This window comes from Periplaneta americana, chromosome 1 (assembly GCF_040183065.1).
Source record: "Periplaneta americana isolate PAMFEO1 chromosome 1, P.americana_PAMFEO1_priV1, whole genome shotgun sequence".
In the NCBI taxonomy this organism is placed as follows: domain Eukaryota; kingdom Metazoa; phylum Arthropoda; class Insecta; order Blattodea; family Blattidae; genus Periplaneta; species Periplaneta americana.
This window is the reverse complement of record NC_091117.1, coordinates 206,654,195-206,670,734: the sequence shown is the minus strand read 5'-3', so window position 1 is coordinate 206,670,734 and position 16,540 is coordinate 206,654,195. Positions and strand designations below refer to the sequence as shown.

The 16,540-nt window shown below is 32.8% G+C and overlaps 1 protein-coding gene and 1 long non-coding RNA gene across 2 annotated transcripts in view; one reads left to right on the top strand and one right to left on the bottom strand.

Moving 5' to 3' along the window:
* The window catches only part of LOC138706652 (5-hydroxytryptamine receptor 1-like), a 632,382-nt gene that overhangs the window by 69,787 nt on the left and 546,055 nt on the right, over positions 1-16,540 (top strand). The window lies entirely within an intron of this gene.
* Positions 6,550-8,446, bottom strand: LOC138709544 (uncharacterized). The gene is made up of 3 exons (XR_011334945.1): positions 8,359-8,446; positions 8,005-8,093; positions 6,550-6,720 (listed from the first exon to the last, which is right to left on the bottom strand). It is a non-coding gene; the product is annotated as an uncharacterized lncRNA (long non-coding RNA).

Sequence of the window (16,540 nt, the reverse complement as noted above, 5' to 3'; positions counted from 1 at the left end):
TTTTATCCGTTCAAGTGGTTTTGTCGAGAGTCGTAGAAAGGAGGGAAATCACATGACAGTTAATTACTTAACGAGGCCTTTTTATTTAAGTTATTTTAAACAGTTGTATAATATTACGTAGACGTCCAATTCCTAACAGAAATTAATGTTTTTAGAAAAGAGCTAAGACAGCCCAGCCACAAAGGGACGGACAGAAGTGGGTGGAGGAAACCGGGATGCGACATAGGCAAACGGACGACAGTACCTGTGCGAGAATATGATTCAATATTGAAAGCGAACATATTTCTGGTACGTACTGTAATCACTAACTCAGTACTGTTTGTGTTTACTAAGACCGTAAGGCGACTTTGACTGTATACGCTTGGTTCTGTGTGGAGATCGGTTGCAAGTTCACTAGTAGAGGGGGTGGGAGTGAAGTACATTAAAAAACTCAGGTACAATAAAAATTGAAGTAAAAATAAAATGATGTCCCTGTATAACAATCAAAGAGAATAGAGGCTAAATTTCCGCCGAGAATAAAAAAAAAATCGATTGTTTTTTTAAATTATGTAATTAAATATTAAATTTTGAGTATTTATAATTTAATTTAGGCCTAATTGTATTCATATTCATATTCTTTATTTGCCTGAAGGTACAAGAATACAAGAGGCCTCGTCAATGTGATAATATAAAAAACAATGTGTCAATATTTAAAATATTAAAAGAGTAAAAAATAATAAAATTTAACTAAAATACTACATCATTTTCAAAAAATTCATTCATATTATAATAGGGATTATTTTGTAGCCATCTCTTAATCTGAAATTGAAATTGTGTTTCATTATTTGCCTTTATATTTGTAGGTATTTTATTATATACTTTTATTGCAGTAATTACATAGCTTGATTGTGTTTTTTGCAACCTGACATGTGGTACATTTAATTGACCATTATTTCTTGTTTCATAGCGATGCAGATCTACTATACTTGTATAATTAGTAATATTCTTGTTTACATACATTAAAAGTTCAAAAATATATAGAATGTAGACTGTCATAATATTTTCGTTTTTGAAAAGAGATCTACATGATAGTCTGGGTGGTGACATTGTTATATTTTTTATTTTAGTTGGTTATTTAACGACGCTGTATCAACTACTAGGTTATTTAGCGTCGATGAGATTGGTGAAAGCGAGATGATATTTGGCGAGATGAGACCGAGGATTCGCCATAGATTACCTTGTATTCACATTACGGCTGGGGAAAACCTCGGAAAAAACCCAACCAGGTAATCAGCCCAAGCGGGAATCGAACCCGCGCCCGAACGCAACTTCAGACGGCAGGCAAGCGCCTTAACCGACTGAGCCACGCCGGTGGCTGACATTGTTATAATACGAACTGCCTTTTTCTGCAGTAACAGAACGTTTGGAAGGTCAGAACTATTTCCATATAAAAGTAATCAATATCTGATAACACTTTCAAATAGTACATAGTAAACTTGCTTTAAATAATGTTTGGGAATCTTGTACATGATACTTCTCAAGAGATAAATTACTCTAGATATTCTTTTACATACATAACTGACATAGCTATTCCACCTTAGTTTAGGATCCAAATACATACCCAGCATCTTTACAGATTCATTTATCACATTATTTTGGGTTTGTTTCAAACTTAGAGTTAACACATGAGTTTTTTCATCATTAACAATAAATCCATTAATTGAAAACCACTTTCTTATTTCAGCAAATAGAGCTTGCTTCATAAAATCTAACTCAGCAGTATTATTATGTGTGATAACAAAAGTTGTATCGTCAGCATACATTATAGTTTTAGCCGACACATTGTATGGCAAGTCATTTATCATAATAAGAAACAAGAATGGACCAAGAATAGAGCCCTAGGGAACACCAAATTTAATTGGAGCTACAGCACTTCTTTTTCCATTTACATCAACAATATGGGAACGGCCAAGCAAATATGAACGGAAAAATGTTTGTTCTAATTTCTCTAAATAGATTTACAAAACCTCTAATGGCAATTACATTAATATTCTCATTATAGAAATAGAAATATATATATTCTCCCTGTAACATAGTCCTAGTAAGCTTATATTAAATTAATTTTCATCATTTTACTAGCTATCTCAAATATTAAATTAATTATAATTCATTGAATTAAATTAGCTCATAAATTAAGTTGCTACTTTACCTTATAGATTTATCTAAATTTAAATAAATGTGTAGTGAAGATTATTGCTGGAGAACCTTTTAAGTGTAGTGAAAATATTTGTAATTTAAATTTATGTATTGTATTGATTAAGGCTGGTTGAGTGGAAGAGAAGGCCTTATGGCCTTAACTCTGCCAGCGAAAATAAAACATTATTATTATTATTATTATTATTATTATTATTATTATTATTATAATTATTATTATTATTATTATTATTATTATTATTATTATTATTATTATTATGCCATAGTATGCAAGTTTCATTAACAATACATGCATTATGAGGCTCATTGGAAAATAGTATCATATGTAATATTCATATCCTCACATCCCGTGCTGCTCACTGAATAGCCTACTTCCGATTCAAGTCGATATTTCTCTGTATTCATCAAGAATTGAAAGTAAATTAAATCTACATCAAACTGCGCCTAATATTTATTTAGATGTCAATGGAGGCTATTTTGAGTACTACATAAAGTAATGTGAAGTAATAGGTTTGTAATTGTTATTTATTTAGAATCTTTACGTAGTATTTATTCGAAATTTAAAATGCTCATTACTTCGTAAGATCGTAATTATAAAAAAAAGTTGCTTGATTTTTTTCAAAGTAAAATATGTTTAACAAGAACATTAAGCCGTCATTCCACCTGAAATTCTAAAGCTACCTCTCCAGCAACATATTAAAGGGAGTCGATCTGAAAATATATCACTGTATTTTTTTTTCTGGAATGCCACTTCCTGTCATAAATTTTGAAAAAAAAAAAATCAGCATTCAATTCTATTGATCCATTAAGAAACAGTGACTTGTAATACTTTATGTAGCAACTCTGTTAACATAATAAATCGAGTTGTGCGTAGCAGATGTGTAAATGTTGATTGAGCTATTATGCAAGTGAGAAATGTTTATGAACATAAAAGTAAAGTAAACTCATGACAGGACAAGAAGGTGGCGAAAGGTTAAGGCTCCCATCTTCACAGACAATCGGCATTTAATGGCAGTAGGGATGTTAATCCTACGTGACAGTCGCCTTTACCCCCCAAGGATGATACGCCACTGGTACTCATTTTTGTTAGAGGCTTAGTAGACCCCAGAGTCATAGTAAGGCTGAAAGGATTAGATCAATGGAAAAATCATGACCCTAATGGGAATCGAACCTGCGACCTTCCGGCTTGCAGCGTTACGTCTTAACCGGGACTCGAGCTAGCGACACTGTTTATGAACTTTTTAGTTGTGTATTTTATGACGCTTCATCAACTGATATGATTATCTAGCGTCTGATGATATGAAAGTGATAATGCCAGCGAAATGAGTCCAGTGTCCAGCGCCCAAAGTTACCCAGATTTTCCTCTTAATGGGTTGAGGGAAAGTTACCCAGAATTTGCTCTTAATAATAATAATAATAATAATAATAATAATAATAATAATAATAATAATAGTTTTATTTTCCCTGGCAGAGTTAAGGCCATCAGGCCTTCTCTTTCACTCAACCAGGATCAAATCACATACAGAAAAATACATACCGGTATACAAATATTAACTTAAAATAATAATAATAATAATAATAATAATAATAATAATAATAATAATAATAATAATAATAATAATAATAGTTTTATTTTCCCTGGCAGAGTTAAGGCCATCAGGCCTTCTCTTCCACTCAACCAGGATCAAATCACATACAAAAAAATACAAACCGGTATACAAATATTAACTTAAAATAATAATAATAATAATAATAATAATAATAATAATAATAGTTTTATTTTCCCTGGCAGAGTTAAGGCCATCAGGCCTTCTCTTTCACTCAACCAGGATCAAATCACATACAGAAAAATACATACCGGTATACAAATATTAACTTAAAAAAAAAAATAATAATAATAATAGTTTTATTTTCCCTGGCAGAGTTAAGGCCATCAGGCCTTCTCTTCCACTCAACCAGGAACAAATCACATACAAAAAATACAAACCGGTATACAAATATTAACTTAAAATAATAATAATAATAATAATAATAATAATAATAATAATAATAATAATAATAATAATAATAGTTTTATTTTCCCTGGCAGAGTTAAGGCCATCAGGCCTTCTCTTTCACTCAACCAGGATCAAATCACATACAGAAAAATACATACCCGTATACAAATATTAACTTAAAATAATAATAATAATAATAATAATAATAATAATAATAATAATAATAATAATAATAGTTTTATTTTCCCTGGCAGAGTTAAGGCCATCAAGCCTTCTCTTTCACTCAACCAGGATCAAATCACATACAGAAAAATACATACCGGTATACAAATATTAACTTAATAATAATAATAATAATAATAATAATAATAATAATAGTTTTATTTTCCCTGGCAGAGTTAAGGCCATCAGGCCTTCTCTTTCACTCAACGAGGATCAAATCACATACAGAAAAATACATACCGGTATACAAATATTAACTTAATAATAATAATAATAATAATAATAATAATAATAATAATAATAATAGTTTTATTTTCCCTGGCAGAGTTAAGGCCATCAGGCCTTCTCTTTCACTCAACCAGGATCAAATCACATACAGAAAAATACATACCGGTATACAAATATTAACTTAATAATAATAATAATAATAATAATAATAATAATAATAATAATAATAACAATAATAATAACAATAATAATAATAATAATAATAATAATAATAATAATAATAATAAAAAGAGAGATTGAATACATATACACAATCAGTATTAACTGAAAAATATAATAATAAAAAATAAATATATAACTTATCCCAACCAGGATTTGAAACCGGGCCCGCTCGTTCCACAGTCAGGCATGCTAACCCCACAGCAGTGGACACGTTTATGAACATTCTTACGTGAATATGTTAAGATATGTTACACTCTTTGACGTAAGAAACAAGAAATACATAATTAAAATCAGTTTCTAACGTTAGCACATTTTCTAAAAATAACATTAAGGTAGGCAACTGTGTGAGAACACTCATATTTATTTGGTGTAATTATTACTTCATCTTTTATTTATAATATTGTAGACATTTCTTGTGGTATGTAAGGAATGCTACCGCGGTGTTACGTCAGTAAAATGAGAATTCCAGAACTCGTAAAGATGAAAATCAGTCTGAATGAAATATTTTCTTGATTTCAGCAGGTCGACATTTTCAGAGAATTTATTCATATCTTTTGTCACATTATGATATTACAGTGAGTTATTTCCTTGTTTCTGTCACATTACTAGATTGATATTTCAGTGACAAAGTTCTCAGTTCTTATCTTATATTATATCAATGTATTTATTGTTCCCCGTGTTATGACACTGTCGCAGTAACTGATTTCTTTGCATCAGTAATATCTATATCTATACATATAATTTGAAATGGTAATGGAAATTACGGGAAAACGGCTGGACGGATTTTAATAAATGACCCCTCATTTTGAAGCTTGGAACTCAAAGTTTTTCGGAAAAAATAGTAGTTTTCAGTGAAATGTCAATTTTTAAACATAATTTTCCTATTTTCCAAAATCCATCTGTCGTCAGTTTTGAGAACTAGCTAATAGCATTCACGGCCGACTTGATATTACCTTCGCTTTTTTGTAAAGGAGAAGCGAAGCGAGCATCAAGTCGGCCGTGTTGCATTTCAGAATAAAACAAAACACATACTACAGTAAACAATATTATACGAAGGCCATGATCTGCAAGAATGCTGACATGTTTAGAGCTCAAATTAAATTGCTTATTAAAAACTTAACTTTCTAAAAATAATTTACAGGTTCGATACTGTGGTGTGTAATTTTCTGGGTACAGCTGTGTATTGGATATTAAAAACTACAAAACTTGAGGTGGTTTGATGACATTATTACCATTAGAAATGAAATATTATTGCAGTTAATTATACATATTAATCCTATATTGATGATATGAAAGCGAAACGTTTTGGGGTTATATAAGTAGATGTAAAGAATAACTTAAATTAGATTTTGGTTTCTATATTTTACTGAGTGGCGGCTATATAGTATATCGTCGCTTAAGAACCAATACCGCGTAACTGACAAAATGTAAATTTTACAGGAGAAGGAAAAAACCGAATAAAAACCATAAATATAACGCAATAGTCTTGAAAAGTGGTGTATGGCTATGAAATAGCATAACTAATTTGTAACTAAGTGAAAATGGATGATCATGACCGTAGACATTTGGCCATGTCACTTACGCGGTATTGGAACTCTGCCGTTGACTACATTTTGTTGGTTACGCGGTATTGTGAGACAACTTTAGCAGCTTCAGGACACATGCTGACAAGTGTTTACTTTGCGTGAAAACTGCCTTCTGGAAATATTATTCGTGCTCTTGTATATGTCAATGTGTTATCTGAATTGTTGTCCTACCATCTGACTTGAGGTCAAGGTCGGTAGGCTGTAGCTTGAATCAGCACTAGATTACGTTCCAGACAATGATTGCTGCATTCTTAGTCAGTCAAATGCTGAAACTGGGAAAGGAAAAAGAAGACACAGTTCAATGTTTATTGTTATAATAATAACAACAATAATAAAAATAAAATAATAATAATAATAATAATAATAATAATAATAATAATAATAATAATAATAATAATAATGACAATCTGATACCAGGTACTTTATTTTTACACTACGTATTTGAATAGATAAGTAGAATTGTTACTAAAATGTTGCTAACAAATATAATTTTATAATAAAATAATGAATAATAACAATATTATCATTATTATTATCATTATTATTATTATTATTATTATTATTATTATTATTATTATTATTATTGACAATGGACTTGACTGACTTGCGAATAATGAAAAGAAAATCATATAAAAATGTAATAATGTGATGATAATTTTTCAGGCACAATATTTGTTAAACACAATAAAGAAATAATTATAGGTCTATGCTGAAATCACAAAAAGTAATCCTTGAGTAACCCTAGTGTGGAATACTATATTAAAAACTATGCACAATTGGTTCTATATACAATAATGTGACGGTAATTTAGGCAGGCTACTAATGCTCTTTTTTTCTGTGCTTTTGCACGAGAATATGGTTTTTTTTTTTCTGAAGGGGCGCCATCAGTACTATTAGCTAACCTATATTGCACAGTTCATTCTTTAATTCCCAATGTACACAGAAACATCTTTTTGCAAACCTGAATTTTTTTCTCAGCAACTTTTAGGTTGTAGACAAATGTTCGTAGGAGTGAAATCCAGCTGAAAGATTTGATACGTAAAGGGTCTTCTGTTCCTTTCCAGAATGCCTGAAAGATGTGTCTTCTCTCATTAAAAATTAAATTACAGCCCCTTACTTTCGAATTTTGGCACATTTCATAACCACACTCTGGCCCCAAATTCCTTGCATCTCTTTCCGTATCATGTGTCACTTTGCCATTTTCGATCTCTAGTAGCTAAGATAAGCTTCCTCTTCCATTCTAAGTTTTCTATTTTCCATTTTCTTCCACTTACCCTTTTGTGGCTTTGAACTACTTTTTCTTTTCTGTCAAATTTCCATGAAACGCTTGCAGATTCTTCTCTTTACCTTTTTCTGACGAATGTAAAGATGTAGAATAAGTAGCACTCACGAATTCTTCGGGGTCGTCTACATCTGAAGACGCATCCGAAATTTGGTGTAGATCCTTCATTGACGGGGTATTGTCTTCAGTTTCTGTCCTATCCTATTTCTAGCGGTATTATTTTAATAGTGTGCATTAAATCATACCAGACTGCATAATACGATCATAACCTTACCGGTAACACTGGACGGACAATGCCTGATCTGCAGCAGCCATTTTCAGAAGGACGGTTTTCTTTTGCATTTGAATTATCAGGCAGTACACCTACGAATAAGATGAGATTACTAGTGTTTATAAATGTGATATAAATGGATTAAAACATGTGTAGTAAATATTATCATCAATTTAGATCTCTCTCCTACCGGAGGAAATGGAAGGAACAAGCTCAGCACCACTGAATGTAGCGTAAATTATTTTAGTGGCCCATTCATGATTATTTACATAAAGTACTTAAATTAAGTTTGCTGTTATGATTCCATAACTGAAGAAAAATAAACGTTTAATAACTGTGATATTTCTTATGCCATACCTTCGTTAATGTTCACAGAAGTTTCTCCCGTCTTGAATGCAGAACATAGCACGGATAGGATTTCGTTCTCGCTGAACTGACTGTCGTCTGATTCATTGTCCATTTCTTTTCTTGTATCTGTAGGCCTATATAATAATAAAATATTAAATGTACTATATTTCAGTGAATGAACTTGCAGTAAGATTCTGCGCGAATTCAGCTCAATTAACATTCAATTAGTGAAATAATTCTATTATATTTAACTTTTAAATAATTGAAACTGAACAATTCTTTAATCTTCTCAGAATATCACACACTGTTGATACAATTTCACAAGGCAGTAACGAGAACCAGCTTCCGTACTGAGGGCGCGCAGGGAGTAGACATAACAGCCTATCTGTTGTCAGATACGCGGTATTTCCAACAGACTTCTCGTGACTTCAGATACGCGGTATTGTACCCCCCTCCTTCGCACGCACGCCATTCATGTAATCAAATTCTCGCGCTTGTCAATGCATGCAGATGATAGTGGAGGTACCATCTGTGCAAAAAAACAGTTTTGACCAAAAATGTCAGTTACGCGGTATTGTTTCTTAAGCGACGATATATAGTATATGTTACTGAAACCTATAAAACTTACGTAAGATAATAATATTAAAAATCAAATATTTTTATAATTATTAATCAAGTGGGGTTGGGTCTTTTTCATATATTTAATGGCGGTGTGTTGTAGATATTTATATGCGTAGTTCTCTTCAGTATTGGCTCGAGAGAGAGTATCTTTCATTGTCATGGAAGCAAATAACTTTCCGAATGTCTGGTATTCTTCATTGAAAATAAATCTGATAAATGTTTATTTGAACGTCTAATGAACTTAGCTTGCAGCATTTGCTGCACAAGCCACTAGTATATATATATATATATATATATATATATATATATATATATATATATATATATATAATTTGAACTGGTAATGGAAATTACGGGAAAATGCTGAACGGATTTTAATAAATGACCCCTCATTTTGAAGCTTGGAACCCACAGTTTTTCAGAAAAATAGTAGTTTTCAGTGAAATGTCAATTCTTCAACATAATTTTCCTATTTTCCAAAATCCATCTGTCGTCAATTTTGAGAATTAGCTAATTGCATTTCAGAATAAAACAAAACACACACTACAGTAAACAATATTACACGAAGGCCATGATCTGTAAGAATGCTGACATATTTAGAGCTCAAATTAAATTGGTTATTAAAAAACTTAACTTACTAAAAATAATTTACAGGTTCGATTCTGTGGTGTGTAATTTTCTGGGTACAGCTTTGTATTGGATATTAAAAACTACAAAACTTGAGTTGGTTTGATGACATTATTACCATTAATGAAATATTATTGTAGTTAATGCCGTGATGTGACTATTTTTCATTAATTATATATATTAATGCTATATTGATGATATGAAAATGAAACGTTTTGGGGTTATGTAAGTAGATGTAGATTTTGATTTCTATATTTTACTGAGTGGCGGCTATATAATATATATAGTATATGTTACTGAAAGCTATAAAACTTACGTAAGATAATAATATTATTAAAAATCAAATATTTTATTGTTATTAATCAAGTGGGGTTGGGTCTTTTTCATATATTTAATTTCGGTGTGGTGTAGATACTGTATTTATATACGTGGTTCTCTTCAGTATTGGCTCAAGAGAGAGTATGTTTCGTTATTATGGAAGCAAATAACTTTCAGAATGTTTGGTATTCTTCATTGAAAATAAATCTGAAAAATGCTTATTTGAACGTCTAATGAACTTAGTTTGCAGCATTTGCTGCACAAGCCACTAGTTCTAATGTATTCGTGTAGTGATTTCACAGTTTTTCACGTGTATAATTTGCATTTCAGTGACTGAGTTATATTGTGACAATTTATCTCGTATTAGGTTTGTTTTTGCAGCGAGTTTGTGATGTTTTGATGACAACTGTTTTGAAAACTGTCGCAACCACAACTATTGCGCAAGATCAGCGATGATCTGTTTGAAATTAATTTCAAACCATCCGTGCATGAACACTCATGTACTGTAAAATGATTTACTAATCTCATATATTAAAATATAATTAAATTTCGCAGTATATTTTGCACTTGATCCGCAATGGTTTGGTGACGGTTTGATTTGCTGCAAGAACGCCTGACTTCAATCCACTCTATAGTGATGCTCACGTGAGAGTAATTCCTAAGGTTGCTATTCATAGACATTTCGCAGCACGCGCTACGAGCGTACTAAGCTAGCCCCGGCTATCCACTGGTTACTAGTACAGAATTCAAATCATATCCTATCGCTAACACTGGTTTATGAATACGAAAAACGCTGATCATCCACCGGAAGCCCGCGCTAAAAATGTCTATGAATACGGCCGTCAAAGACTAATTTGGCCGTCTCTTCAGTGTTGCCAACTAGATATCACCAAAAGAGGATAAAATCACACAAAGCCATGTACAATAATAATAATAATAATAATAATAATAATAATAATAATAATAATAATAATAATAATATAGTATTAACATATCTTGGAGCAACAGTAACAAATGTAAATGATACTCCGGAGGAAATTGAACACACAATAAATATGGGAAATGCCTGTTATTATTCGGTTGAGAAGCTTTTATCATCCAATCTGCTGTCAAAAAATCTGAAAGTTAGAATTTATAAAACAATTATATTACCGGTTGTTCTTTATGGTTGTGAAACTTGGACTCTCACTTTGAGAGAGGAACATAGGTTAAGGGTGTTTGAGAATAAGGTGCTTAGGAAAATATTTGGGGCTAAGAGGGATGAAGTTACAGGAGAATGGAGAAAGTTACACAACGCAGAACTGCACGCATTGTATTCTTCACCTGACATAATTAGGAACATAAAATCCAGACGTTTGAGATGGGCAGGGCATGTAGCACGTATGGGCGAATCCAGAAATGCATATAGAGTGTTAGCTGGGAGGCCGGAGGGATAAAGACCTTTAGGGAGGCCGAGACGTGGATGGGAAGATAATATTAAAATGGATTTGAGGGAGGTGGGATATGATGATAGAGAATGGATTAATCATGCCCAGGATAGGGACCAATGGCGGGCTTATGTGAGGGCGGCAATGAACCTCCGGGTTCCTTAAAAGCAAGTAAGTAATATAGTATTAACAATAACGATGTCTTGCTTATTTACCACATCTCATCTTTATGTTGGGGAGATATTTTCTAAAAGGTTCAATAATTTGTGAAAGAGTATATTTTTCTTCTCGCACATTATGTTAGCAGTTAGTAGATTAGTGTATAATCTAATATTAAAATGTATTTTGTCTCACAACATGAAATTCATTGCTTTGATTAAAAAGTTTACGAATCACGAGACCTAACCTAAAAATGTATTTTTTTTTTTGATCACTTGAAATGATTAGTACGAATTCCGAAAACGAATGCCACTTTGAAATGTATGCTTAGGAATATTTACTCCATTATTGTAATAAAAGTCTAAATGCGAAAGAAATTAATTAAAATATGTAATGGTATTTCTATCGATTACTCAAGGGCATGTATCACACGAAATATGTTATATTTATTTACACTTAGCCTACCTGACTCTAATCTGAAATTGTAACCATAAAACACAAAGCAACACATACAGTAACTATTATGTACGGCATTAATATTAATTCTGATATTAATTAATTATTAGTATGTTCAAATTTCACTAGGCTCCAGTAATCGGCTCAGGTATCTAGAATAATTGGAATTTTCAGAATTTAAACTACTGAAAACTTGTGTCATTGCTGCCAACATAAAAGTTATAAAATCACTACCAGTCGTAGTATTTCTTAGTACCGAAATTCGAAACGAAGTTGGCAAAAATGATTCAACCTGCAAACTAGAAAATCACCATAATCCACTAGCTTATGTAGTAATTGGGGAAAATGGTTAGGTTTCATTTTTAGGGTATTAAGTAAGCTGACCCGGACTACAGTCGGAGTTTGAAGTTATCGCTGCTCGAACAATAAAGCTGCATGCACTGCTGGAAACTGCTGCAGAAACAAACAAGCCTATTATGACAACATTCCAGTAATGTAATGGGTTGATTTTGTCATATTATAGAATATTACAGTGGATGTTTTAGTTGTTTGTCATGTGATAATATTCAATTAACCGAGGTCGTTGATTTTGTCATAGTGTGAAAATAATCCAGTGGATGTTCATTGTCTATGTCGCATCATAATCTATATATTTAATTTGAACTGTGGCGGAAAATGTTATGAAAACTATACATCCTGTGAGGTTACGTGATGTCTCAATCGAAAGCTAATAATATTAATATTGCGGGAAAATCTGAATGGTTTGTAACGAAGTTCATAAAAAGCTTTAAATTAAAAATAAAAATTAAAAAAAATATGTGCGTCCGTCACAACAAAGCGTATACCGTAGAACATCTTGTAGTTAATTTCGTAGTGTTGTGCAGATGGCCGTGGTTAACATCACGTATTGGCTTTAAATGTAGCCTACTTTATCTTCATTTGAATTATTAATACAGCTATGTTAGGTTTTTTGAAGGACATGAATGGTGTCAGTAATGTTGGGCCTTGTGTATAGGAAAGGCTATGGTTAAAATAATGAAATTTCAAACAATTAACATTGAGTTTCCTTAAAACGATCAGAAATGTAGTTATCGAAGCCTTCTGTACATGAGAGATGTTGACGTCACAATATCATGCTTTTCGAGATCTCGATAATAATGGTTTGTTCATCTTTCAATTGTTACATATTTTTTTCGTGTTTCAATATACGTGTGTATTTTTATCTGGCAATAGTGCTCTTACGTTATGAATTTAGTTCCTTTTTATTAGTTCATTATTATGAGTATAGCTGGCCGACCAAGAAAACGTCGTAGAACTTTTAGAAATGTAACTGCATCAAGAACTTATAAACGACTATGTAGAAATAATGATGTTTGTAACAATGTTTCAAGAAATGAAAGAAATTATGCATGAAGGCAGTATTACATATTACGATATTAGTCCAATGAACGAAATGTGTCAACATTAGGGCTAGGATTTTGATGAAATAGCATCTTTTTTCTAGCAAGCCAGAAACATAGCCGCTTTAGTATTTATATGTTATGTGATAAACTGAGTGTTTTAAGACATATTTGTTAGGACATTTTTTTTGCATTTTTTGCCTGTTTCAACTCATAAGAGCATCTTCTGTTATATTTGGACATTTTTTAGGTATTTTCATTTAATTTTGGCCAAAAATCCCCATTATTAACATAAAATAATGTTTATTTCCTTTGATATTTTGTCTACATATTTTGTCCATTAATACCCATTATTTTTTTACTTGGTTATTTCACGACGCTGTATCAACTACGAGGTTATTTAGCGTCGATGGAATTGGTGATAGCGATATGATATTTGGCGAGATGAGATCGAGGATTCGCCATAGATTACCTGACATTTGTCTTACGGTTGGGAAAAACCTCGGAAAAACCCAAGCAGATAATCAGCCCAAGCGAGAATCGAACTCACGACCGAGCGCAACTCCGGATCGGCAGGCAAGCGCCTTAACCGACCAAGCTACGCTGGTGGCTAGTACCCATTATTTTGTATAATATTTTAATCGTTTTTCAACACAAATATTGCCATTTTAACGTTAGTACACTCCAACCACCCCCTCAATATAGACTCCCCTATACCTGCTAATTCCGGATAAGAGTGGCCTTGTGGTGGACTACATGGAAACTACATCAGGTAAAATAATTAATGAAATTGTACCACTTAGAAAAGATTATGTAACATTAAATGAACTTAAATGTTGGTACTAGAATTTAATTTAATTACTAGTCTAAATATGAAGTAGTACAAAACCTCTTCTCCTACTAAGCCAATTATGTAAGAACAATCTTTGGGTTTTTTTTTTTAAAGATTTTTAGTTCATAAAATATGCATTGTTTTTAGGACATTTTTTCATGATTGATAGGTTATCAAAATCGTAGCCCTAGTCATCATTATCTTTATCATAAGTAGCAGCATTTTATTGTGATTTCAATCTCTATCAAGCAGCAATTGCTACTACAAGCCACTAGTAATTATTATTGGTGAGGTTCAGACCTTTCTTTGGACAATTGACGAAACAATTTGATGCGTAGTAGATTGAGAAATGCATGTTGAACTGTTCTATTTTTCTCTATTTGACTTAATTTTATAGTTGGTGACCTTTACATCATCACGCAATACGATGTGCGTAACCGAGAATATTGCTACAACATGAATTCATTCGTGCATTTGAAAGAATCGGATGCGGTGGAAAAACATTGTCTCTCATTTCTCGGTGATAGGCCTACAATTTCGTGTTATGCACAGGAAGTTGCATTTTGGGAAATTAATTACTAGATGTGCAAATTAGTTTTTACAGAAGTCCGGTTTTTATTCATATAAAACAAGGGCAATTTTAATTAAATATGAATGAAGCTCCGCTTCTGCGAAGTCATTCATTCGGATGGCCGACGCCGCACGCTCTTCACTTTTTTTATAATGGCTAATTTTACCTAGAAGTCGGAGAGCTTGCTATTTGTGTGGGCAAGTCATTCCTGGGCATGAACCGTGAAATATTATGTAATTTAATTGCTCCATGTTAGATTATAGGCATAAAAACTGTAACACACTTAAAGTTTATAAAAATGTAAATTGTGTGTTGGGTCTCTTTTTATTATTCTGGAAATTGATGAGAAGCCACAGTTTCTGTTTTGACGAAGTATGTGAGCATTCTATTTGTACCAACATTACTAACAAAAAAGAGTTATCTGGTGACTTCTGAGAAAAAGAATGGTGTGAGTGCATCTGAATGTGCTATTGCTGTAATTTGTGAGCAAGCAAGTTCAACATACTCCCGCAAAGCCGAAAACCCGCACGACAATGTTGTATTACGTCGCGTCCTTGACGTAAAGACTGCTTGTGAGTGTTCCGAAACTTGAGATTGATCACTCCCGAAGTCCCGAAGTCAAGCAGCCTTGAATCGCCACAGTTGTTTATACCTGGTAGAACTTTGATCTATTTTGGCAACTGTTATATATGTATAAACAATCAAGTAGCCTATTTGAAACATCTCTACCTTTCAGTGTATAATAATCCGTTCCCCAGTCTTTATTTAATTACTAGGCCCTTATTAAAAGGCTAGGGATTTTCTTTTCATATATTTAAGATCAAGTGTGTAATCTCAAGTGAAAGTATATTAATGTTATGTTTTATGTTTCTTAGAAATGCAAATTTATTTGAGAATAGTTTTTTCTATATATATATATATATATATATATATATATATATATATATATATATATGTGTGTGTGTGTGTGTGTGTGTGTGTGTGTGTGTGTACAGGGTGTTTAAAAAATACGAGGCATAATTTCAGGTATGTATTTCCCACATGTAGACAATCAAAATAGTTCATTACAACATGTGTCCGGAAATGCTTTATTTCCGAGTTATGGCCTTCACAACATTGAAATTCACCGGAACGTTTTTCTTTCCGCAGGTCGTTGCCGTCAAAGGAGACATTAAGAGGGCACTCTGACAGTTCATTCCGAGGCGAAGGTTACATTCAGTGTTGTGTAGGCGTTAGACTGTGCGACATGTATTCAAATCAAACAGACTTACGGGGCAGGCGTACACAAACTTCCTGGAAAACACCATACCTCATGTTTTAGAAAACACTCCACTGATCAATCGTCAATACATTCACTTCTTGCATGATGGCGCTCCTGCACACTTCAGTCGTACGGCTCACCGGTACTTGGATCGAAGGTTTCCTGATCGATGGATAGGTAGAGGTGGCCCAATTGCTTGGCCTCCACGCCCACCTGATCTGAACCCTCTCGATCTCGATTTCTACTTGTGGGGCCATTAAAAATCATTGGTTTATTCGTCTGCGGTGCCTGATTTGGAATCCCTTCGGAATCGAATTGTGGCATGTTCTGAGGACATACGCAATACTCCTGGAGTTTGGGATCGTGTTCGCAGGTCAATGAGACATCGATGTGAGGTCTGTATTGAAGCAGGAGGTGGACATTTTGAACATCTTCTGTAATGACAACGACCTGCGGAAAGAAAAACGTTCCGGGGAATTTCAGTGTTGTGAAGGCCATAACTCGGAAATGAAGCATTTC